The sequence below is a fragment of the Glycine soja genome, chromosome 4 (genome assembly GCF_004193775.1).
Source record: "Glycine soja cultivar W05 chromosome 4, ASM419377v2, whole genome shotgun sequence".
NCBI lineage: Eukaryota > Viridiplantae > Streptophyta > Magnoliopsida > Fabales > Fabaceae > Glycine > Glycine soja.
In genome coordinates, this window is record NC_041005.1 from 12,204,876 (window position 1) to 12,215,097 (window position 10,222).

A 10,222-nucleotide genomic window follows, 5' to 3' on the forward strand; every position below is an offset into this window, starting at 1 on the left:
ATTTATTTTTATTATTTTTACTAAAAAATTCTTAAATTTATTTATGAAAAAAAATGGGATGTTACAGACTCCAGATTGCTGCAAAGAAGGATAGAGATCTGTATGGTGATCAGCAGAAGAACATAGACCACAGACTCTTGCAACAGGTGCAGATTTCTTATTCATGGCAAGCTGAGTTACTAGGTTGACCAAGGCATCAAGTTTTCCCTCAAGCTTTTTATTTTTAGCAGATGAAGATGATTCCGTGGCAACCTCATGGACTCCTCTAAGGACAATAGCATCATTTCTTGCACTGAATTGTTAGGAGTTGGAAGCCATCTTCTCAATCAAATTCCTAGCCTCAGCATGAGTCATATCACCAAGGGCTCCACCACTGGCAGCATCAATCATGCTCCTCTCCATGTTGCTAAGTCCCTCATAGAAATATTGCAGAAGGAGTTGCTCAAAAATCTGGTGGTGAGGACAGCTTGCACACAATTTCTTGAATCTTTCCCAGTACTCATACAAGCTTTCTCCACTAAGTTGTCTGATGCCTTAAATGTCTTTTCTGATGGCAGTGGCCCTAGATGCAGGGAAGAATTTCTCCAAGAACACCCTCTTAAGGTCATCCCAGCTGAAAATGGACCTAGGAGCAAGGTAGTACAACCAATCTTTTGCCACTCCCTCCAAAGAATGAGGAAAAGCCTTTAGAAAGATATGATCTTCCTGGACATCAGGGGGCTTCATGGTGGAACAAACAATATGGAACTCCTTAAGATGCTTATGAGGATCTTCACCTGCAAGACCTTGAAACTTGTGTAGCAAATGTATTAGTCCTGTCTTGAGAACATATGGAACACCATCATCAGGATATTGAATGCACAAGCTTTCATAAGTGAAATCAGGTACAACCATTTCCCCAAGAGTCCTCTCACGAGGTGGGGGTTGAGCCATGTTCTCAGTATGAAAATTAGTAGTTGAATTCTCAAAATCAGAATATTCAGAATCACCAACAACAGAATACTCAGAATGCTCAAAATGCACAGAATGACCAAGATGCATACTATGCCTAACTAATCTATGAAAGGTTCTATCTATTTTAGGATCAAAGGAATGTAAATCACCTAGAATGCCCCTAGTCATGCACTATATGTAGCAAATCATGTATCTCTCAACAAGCACCTAACAAGGGGGTAAAACTACAGCTATACTCAAACGATATCCAAATGAGCTGAAATTTTGTGAGCAACACCCTAAAATCATGAAAAGATAGCACAAAAACAAAAATTCAAAGTCTAACTATGAAAACTGCCTAAGGAAAGTTTAGAAAAATAAGACAATAATACTAAAAAAAAAATAAAAAAACTTAGTAAACGGTTGATTTCTTCTACCCCAAATGCATATATAATAATAGTCATTCTGATAACCGGAGCAAAAGTTATGGCCGTTTTAAGTTTTGCTAAAAACAAGTCCCCAAAATTTTTGTCTCTCTCAAATTCAGCCACACCAAGTGTTTTTGGTATTTTTCACACAAAATATGGACCAAAAGAAACTACCACACAAAAAATCAGCCAAAAATAACAACTCTAACTATCAAAACAAAAATCGCCAATTAAATTGCAAAATCAGTCGCTAGTTCAGTGACTAATCACTATTCACAGCAAAACACAAAACTGAAAGTCACTAAAACAGTCGTAAACAGGGAACACAACTGAAATGCAAAACAGAATGCTACACAAAACAAAACAACTAAACACTATTATGAACCTTTGGCCCACTGCTCCCCGACAACGACGCCAAATTTGATCGAGGCCGTACCCGAATCAAATAAACATTAAAAATGCAGTATCTAGGAAGTGATCCTAGGTCGTCTCCCAACGAGCAATGGTCAACCAACATTCATAATAGATAGTGATAAAAGAGTAACGAATTGGGGGGGTTGTTTGTTTTTGTAATTTAAACATCAAGCAAATTTTAATTAGAAAATAACATAATTAAAACATGTTGTTTCCCCTTGATTCATAAGCAAGTCTCTTATCCTAGGTTACGAGGATTTATCCCTAACCAGTTCAACCACTTAATCCAACCTTAAATTAAATTACTAAGTGAAAATTAACATAAGGTTGTCATTATGTGGTTAAGCAACACATGCACCAATTAATCATGAACGAAACTGATCATTAAGGAACGTAAATTAAGCGCAGAGACAATTAATCAAGCACTAAACATGCATGGATTAATAGCAACAAATACAGAGTAATTGGTGAAGAGGAAAAACTGATCAGTATTCAATAGTAATAACAAAACCTCAAAGAGAACTGTGCTTGATCCTCAAGAGAAAACAATGTTGGAGACTTAGCCTTCCATTAATTAGCAGAAAACGAAATTGTAGATTGAAGCAGAAACGAAATTGCAGAAAACAAATTTTATTCTAGGTGAACAGTGCGCATGAACAGTAAAAACTGGAATTCTAAAATCCTAGAATTACTCTCCTCTCCCAAAAAAACTCCCTAAACTAAAACCTTGGTGTTGTTATATAGGTCCTCAGCCCCAAAGCTTACAAATCTGTTTCAAGTCCAAGCCTATAAACAAAATAAAATCTGGACAAGATAAGATAAGATTGGATGGAATAAAATCTGGACAAGATAAGATAAGATTGGATGGAATAAAATCTGGATGAAATAAAATCTAGATGAAATAAAATCAAGATAAGATAAGATTTGATAAAATAAAATTGTCTTCTCTCTTCAAGTCCAAGCCCAAGCCCAATTTTGGATTCAAGCCCAATTGCTTATAATTATCCTAAAATTAAATTAAAAACACAAAATTAGTCAAGTAGGCCCAAATGATAAAGCTGCATAATTAATTTGACAATTAAGACTAATTAGTAATTAAAATGGTGACAAAAAGGGTTAAGAAATTGGAGAAAATAATGACACATGATAGGTATCGTGTTGCAGAGGTTGAATGGATACAAGATATTATGCCACCAGAAGGAACAAGAGAAAGAGAGACTGTAAGTTCACTAAAATTTTGGTATGAATGTGTTTGTAAGGTCACTGTCATGTTGGATATAATGCTAGTTTATTTGACTATCTACATGCATATGAGATTTTTTTTTTTGGGTGTATAATGGTGGTAATGGGGCTTGTACTTAAGATTCCATGCAAACTACTCTAACTCCCACTTTTTGGCCAACCTTAGTGGTTTGAATAATGAGATCTATGATTGCCCTTCAAGCTTATATTCTTTTATTTTTATGCTTTAGTTTTAAATGTTAAGGCTTAGCTACAAGTCTAATGACTCTTTAAATTGAATGCATTATACTGTAACAAATTGATCCATCTTTGTAAGTAATAACTTAATTGTTATGTTGTTAGAGTTACAACAACAAACATATAATGCAGCTGAAGATGCTCATTATAAATTTACATATCAACATCGATTTTTTAAAAAACCGATGTTGGTATGTAAATTTATAACTTTCTTTTTTCAAAATTCTTATCATATAACATCGGCTATTTAAATAATCGATGTTGTATTTATTAGTTAACATTGGTTTTGAAAAACCAATGTTAACGATATTACTTTCAACATCGGTTATTTTACCAATGTTGAAAGTCTTAAATAACCGATGTAAAAACTTTATTTTCTAGTAGTGTATTTGAGATATTGCATCATTAAATGTGAACACCTCCCTTAGTTGGAATTTGAATTGTGGTTCATTATGTTATAAGGGACCAGTCCCTTCATTTAGACATAACCTCATTGGTGTGCTTCCAAAAGATAGTAAAAGTTAAAACTCACCAAGGACTACACAACTCCACAAAATAGAAATTAGAAAAGGAAACAATTAGAATTGTTGATGTTGTTAATGATTAATCTTTGATCAAGGTACTAGTGTCAGAACTTGTACCAGATTTCATTATAACAAAACAACTATTATTACTTAAGAACTAGAACCAATGTTAGAATTGGTACATGGATTTACTACATATTGTAATAGTAAGGATGGGAAGCATTTGTTGTGAAGTTCATTAATCAAGATAACAAATATTAAGTTATGATAGTTCAAAATTTTAACATTGATTGGTCTTGTTATTGGAGTAAATAGAACTAATGGAAATTGAGATATTGAATGGCTCGAAATATATGAGACTTTTTGTAACTTTTGCACAACCTTAAATGTGATTAGAATAAAAAAAAACCTCAAAGCCTAATTGAAATAGAAAACCATTCTTGAGTTAAAACATTTGGGAAAGGCTAGAATTTGTGATCTTTACTATATTATTTTTCTCAAATAGTTTTGGCAAATTTTAGATAAAATATTACAACTCTAATTGATAATTTGACTACAAATATTAATATTGAATCCCTTACTCTGTCTTTTCTTGAAAGCTTTAACTGAATATAGTTATTAATTTTGTCACTTTGTGTTACTGAATATAGCTATTGCTTTAATATACAAATTTATATTATGTTTTCTATATTAGATATCACTTTGGTTTTTTGGTTTTTTAATACACACGAGAGTTTTGTTCTATTAGTGGAAAGTGATATAAGAATAGTGGTTGGTAGAGATCAAGAGGAGGAATAAATTTTGTGAACTTCCTCTAGAGTGTGAGCCTAGAGCTAGAGGTAATGTGGCCTCACCTTATGTGCTAGGGCTTTAATGGTTTACATGAAAGTGGTTGTGTGCAGGAGAAACATCTAAGGAACATGCTCCCTTATGCCAAGATAAAGCACATGTTTTGCGGTCTGCTTGAGTATTGTGCAGTGTATATATGTAGTGTGTATTGATGGTGAAAGAATAGAATGCAAACTTAACATGAAGAATTGGTTAGGAATCATTCATTTTACTCGCAATTTTCTTTTTAAATTATATGAAGGTTAGACTTTATTTGTTTTTGCTTTAATTTGTTAATTTTATTAATGTTGTAGGAATCATATGAGAATGTTGTAACAGAGAAATATGGAGAAGATAAATCAAAACATCGTACAATCAACTTTGATGTACATTTGGTTAAAAATAGTCGGTGAAAACAAAAAGGGTAGAGTCCACGACATGGGTCACAACTTGGAGCTTATTAGAGGTTCTCCATAGGGTTCATCTTCAACAGTTGTAGGTCCATCTTCCACAAATTCTACTCATTCCACAAAAGACATCAATGCAATAGCTGCACAAATGTCTCAAATGTAAAGCAGATGCAAATACAATTGAAGATATAGACATAGTCATTGTAGCCATCATTGTAGTTATAGATGCAAGCGCAAATGATGTTCTTTCGAAAAGACATATTTCTTGCCTTCATGAATCCAACACCACCACCAAACAAAAATAAATGATAATGTTGCATTTTAGTTTGATGCTTAAATTTCTTTTTTAATTTATGTTGTAAGACTCAACAATAGATGAGACTTGTTGACAATGTTTTATTATTTAGTTATCTTGAAAGAAAACTTGGTAAGTAAGAGTTTGATTTGTAGGAAATATTTAAAGCATTTTCTAATTGTTACTTTGAATCATGTTATCTTCAATGATTTTAAAATTTATAATTTAAGTTATCTTAAATCATATTACTTTTTAAAATTCATTTTTCATTGCATTAATCAAAACACGGGACAATAAATATTTTAAAAAGAATAAAATAAAATAAAATAAAATAAAATAAAATTTGTAAAGGAAAAGAAAGAGATTAAATAGCAAAAAAAAAAAGGAAATGGCAAACTCTGGAAAAATTGTGATGGAATAAGGAGAAAAGTGGAAGGGAATATTTGTAAGGAATAGTGAAGAATACTTGTGAGGGAATAATGAAGGAATATTCGTATGGAACAACGAGTGAATAGCCATAATTTTGTGACGAACGAATTTGTGATGGAAAAGTGAGGGACTTGCGAAGGAACAATTGTAGCAGAGTTGTGACAAATTAGCAAGGAAGAGTCATCGCAAATTAGCGAAGGAATTATTCATTATAAGTCATCTATTTTGTGAGGAATTTTTCACGGGAATTGTGAGGGAGTAATGAGATTATTGAGGGAAATATTGATGCAATCCTCCCTAGGAAGGGACCAACCACTAAAGCCATGAGCAAGAGACTCTAAGAGAATTGGATTAGAGCTGTTGAAGAAGGCCCTAGGGTTCTTACGAACCTCAGGACAGATTTCTGAGCCCATGGGCCAAGGTTGGGTCCACTTATCTTTGTATATATTAGATTAGGATTTCATTATTTTTGGGCCTTGTATTTAGGGCTCCATAATGTAGGCAGGGTACCCTAAAAATGTAGGATTTTTCAGCCCTTGTATTTTAGGGCATCTAGACCAGTTTATGCATTAGGGTTAGTTTTGTAATTTCACATGAATTAAGTGAATATTTGATGTGTGTGTTGGAAAATAAATTTAATTGAATTCGGAGAAACCCAATCCAATTAAATTTTAGAGGGGGAGGTGAGCATTTGCTTGTTACACCCCATTGTCACATCATATAGTCACACTATGTGCATGTCCTTCATGCTTTACATGCCTCATGACGCCTAAGCGCACTTAGTAGAGAATCTTGGACTTGATCTTGTTTTAGTGGGCTGAACCATACCTAAAATTCACTAATCATAATTAGTGAAATTTTGGCTCCAAAATTTGGCTCCACAAATTCAATTTCAAATTCAAGTGAAATTTGAATAGAAATTCAATTTTTCCTCCAATTTTGTGTGACACTTAGGCTATAAATAGATTCCATGTGTGTGCATTTTTTCAACTTTGATCATTTGAGAATTACACTTCAAAGTTCAGACCTCATTTGAGGCATAAAATTGCATACTCCTTCTCTCCCTCTCCCTCCACTCATCTTCTCCTACCTTCAAGCTCTTATCCATGGCTTCCTATGGTGGTGAGCTTCTTCTTGACTCATATTCTCCTTGAAGTGGCGTCTCCAATCATCTTTCTTCCTTCTGCATTCCGCTGTCATTCATCTTCAAGAAGCAAAAGACTCCATTGATGAAGAAGATCCAAGGCCTACAAGCTCCACATGGAGCTACATCATGTGGTATGAAAAGCATCTTCATCTAGGTGATATTCTTTTGCTTCCTTTATCTTTTTGTTCGAAATTCACTTTAATTCCTTGTTCTTCATCTTATTCTCCATGTATATCCTCCATTTTATTGTGGTTTGGTGCTATTTAGAGTAGATTCAAAAAAATAAACCGATTAAATCTTAGATCTACACTTGTTCTTGCATTTCTATGGTTCAAATTTTATAGATATACTCTTGAATCATATTTTTGTGTTGATTTTAGGTTCTATCATTTTTCAGTCATAATATTCTTGTGCTGAACCTTTAGATCTAAATTTTCTTCCAAAATATTTATTAGAAAAAAAACACAAAAATCTAAGTGTAAATCACTTATTACGTGTTGTCTTAGAGTCATGTTTAGTCATAATAATTGTCACATTTTGTTCTAAGTTTGTGTAGAATTTTAATTTTGTTAATTGAATTCTAGATACATTTTTTCATGTATTCTTGTCATTCTTAGCCTATCTTTTGAATTTTGAGTCTAATTCATGCATGTTATTTAGTTCATAACATGTTCTAAATCAATTCCTAGAAGTAGTCTTATTGAACTTTGTTTTGTTTTCTAAGTTTCCTATATGATGCCTATGAAGAAATTGAGTTGCGGTGCTAAGTTGTGGCTGGATTTATGAATCAAAATAAGTCTTAAGCTCTCTTGAATTGTGTTATTCAAGACATTTGAGCATAATCAAACAAAAATTATAATTATCCAAACCTTAAGCAACATAAATACTACTCTTGATTTCTAGGTTGAAATCGTTGGTGCTGGCAGCTTGAACATATGTACTTGTAAAAATTGTTGGGAATTGGTCATTGCAAATTTTGAGCTGAAATTTTTACTGAAGTTTCTAGACATCTGGAACAAAATAATAAAAAAAGAACCAAGTGATTTGGATAAAAATAAAAAATACGAAAAATCACACAAGTTGACAAGAAAATTAGTGTCCAGGAAAATAAAAGTGAAAGAGAAGTGTGCTTGTTGTTTTGGCTTGAAATTTGTTCTATAATTGGTGCCTATTCAATCCTAGTTATGAAATTTGAATTGAAAATTAGTGTGAAAAAAGTGCCAAAACTAGAGGTTTCTTGAGTCTTTTTGTTTTTTGTTTTTTTTACTCTACTCTAGAGTCATTCTAGGTTTCTCTTTGAGCCCTAACTTGCTTTTATGTGCTTTTCATTGCTTTAATTGTTGAATAATCCTTGAAAATTTGTCTTGTTAAAACTCTATTGGTTTAGTTTTCATTTCATTTTTTTTTGTCTTTGGTTATTGCTTATCTCTTTGTTTCCTTGTTTGTGAGTTGCTATATAAGGAATTGGAAAGGAGGATTGGTGCCATCCCTTGAAGAATTTGAGTCAAGAAGCAAGGGGCCAACCACCTTAAGAGCTATTGGATTAAGAAGCACTCCAAATTGAGTGAATCACCAAAGGAAGAACAACCACCAATTGAGGACCGTTTTGTAATTTTATAATTGGAAATTTACTTACCTTCATTGCTTTCAAGTTTTTGTAACATAAAGGCCTTTCATTGGAAGTGTGTTGGGAGCCTCCAATAGGTTACCAAACTTCTATTTGTGTGTAATAATTTTAAGCAATTTTTCATTAGGATAGTGAGTGTTTTGTTGGCAACCTTAAATGTGGTCATCCAAACACTCTTAGGATTCGCCTAGTTTACATTTCTTGCACTTTAATTTCTTGCTTACTTTCATAGCTTATTTCCTTTACCTTCCATTGTCAAACCGCCTAGATAACTTGTCTTTTACCAATTAGTTTTTACCTTATCTTTCACACCTCCTTTAGTGTTTATTTTGGCTAGTTTCAACCATAGTTTCTTTTACCTTTTGTTTTCAAACCCCCAACAAGAAAGAACCACAACTTAGGAACCAACATGAGTCTTCATTCTTCATCTAGTGTTAATGGTGAGGGTTCTACTCCTAAGGACCCCTTGTATAAGATATTAGATGAGTTGAGATCCCTTAAGTTGTGGAAAGAAAAACAAGAGAGAAAAGAAAAAGGAAAAAAAAGAATGGAAGAAATAAGTCAAGATGAAAGAGAGAAAATAAGAGAGGAAGAAAGAAAAAAAAAATAATGAAAGAAATGGAAAAAGAAAAACATGTCTCTTATAGTAGTCATGACTCTTGCAAGAGCCTAAGTGAAGAACTTAGTGACTATTATAGAGGAAGGCATATGTTACATCCTAGATATCACTCCCATAGGAGAGAAAACGAAAGAAAGCCTCAAGAGGCTAACATTAACCTCCCATAATTCCACGGAAAGGACAATGTAGAGGCTTATTTAGATTGGAAAATGAAGGTTGAGCAACTCTTTGCTTGCCATCATACAAGTGAGGAAAGGAAGATTCCTTTGGCTACCCTTAGCTTCCACGGGTATGCCCTCTATTGGTGGACTTCCCTAGTTAGGGAAAGAAGGATTCATGGGGATCCTTCAGTAGAGTATTGAAATGACTTGAAAAGTGCCCTTAGGAAGAGGCACATCCCCTCATACTATGAAAGAGAGCTTATGGACAAGCTCCAAAGGCTTAGACAAGGGAGTATGAGTGTTGAAGAGTATAAGCAACAAATGGAACTACTCCTTTTGAGAGTTGGGCTTAGGGAGGAGGAAATAACAAGTATTGCTAGGTTCCTTAATGGGCTTAATATGGAAGTGAGGGACAAGGTTGAGCTCCTTCCATATAGGGACCTAGATGACCTAGTCCAACTTTGCATAAGGGTAGAGCAATAACTTAAAAGGAAGCCTACTTCAAAATCTTATGGCTCTCACTCTTATTCAAAGAAAGACCAAGGTCAAGGCATCTTAGGGGCTGCACCTTCTAAGCCCAAATATGATAAGGGAAAGACAATAGAAAAATAACCCCTTAAGGTTAGTATGCAAGAGAAGACTAGCTTTATAAAGTACTTTAAATGTCTTGGAAGAGGACACATTGCTTCTCAATGCCCTACCGAGAAAACTATGATTATGAGGGGCCAAGACATTTATAGTAGCCATGATGAGGTTACTACTTTGTCTTCCTCTAGTGAAAGTGAAGAAGTAAAAGGAGAAGAATCCAGTGAAGAAATCTACTCCCAAGAAAAAAGGGACCTTCTAATGGTTAGAAGACGTCTAGGAGGTCAACCTTGTGATTTGACTCAATCTCAAAGAGAAAATATTTTTCATACAAGATGTAAAA

At 33.8% G+C, this 10,222-nt stretch overlaps 1 non-coding gene across 1 annotated transcript; it reads left to right on the forward strand.

Annotated features, from left to right (window-relative positions):
• Nucleotides 1–448: 448 nt before the first annotated feature.
• On the forward strand, nt 449–555 carry LOC114410970. Its single transcript, XR_003666360.1, has one exon. It is a non-coding gene; the product is annotated as a small nucleolar RNA R71 (small nucleolar RNA).
• The last annotated feature ends 9,667 nt before the right edge of the window (nt 556–10,222 follow it).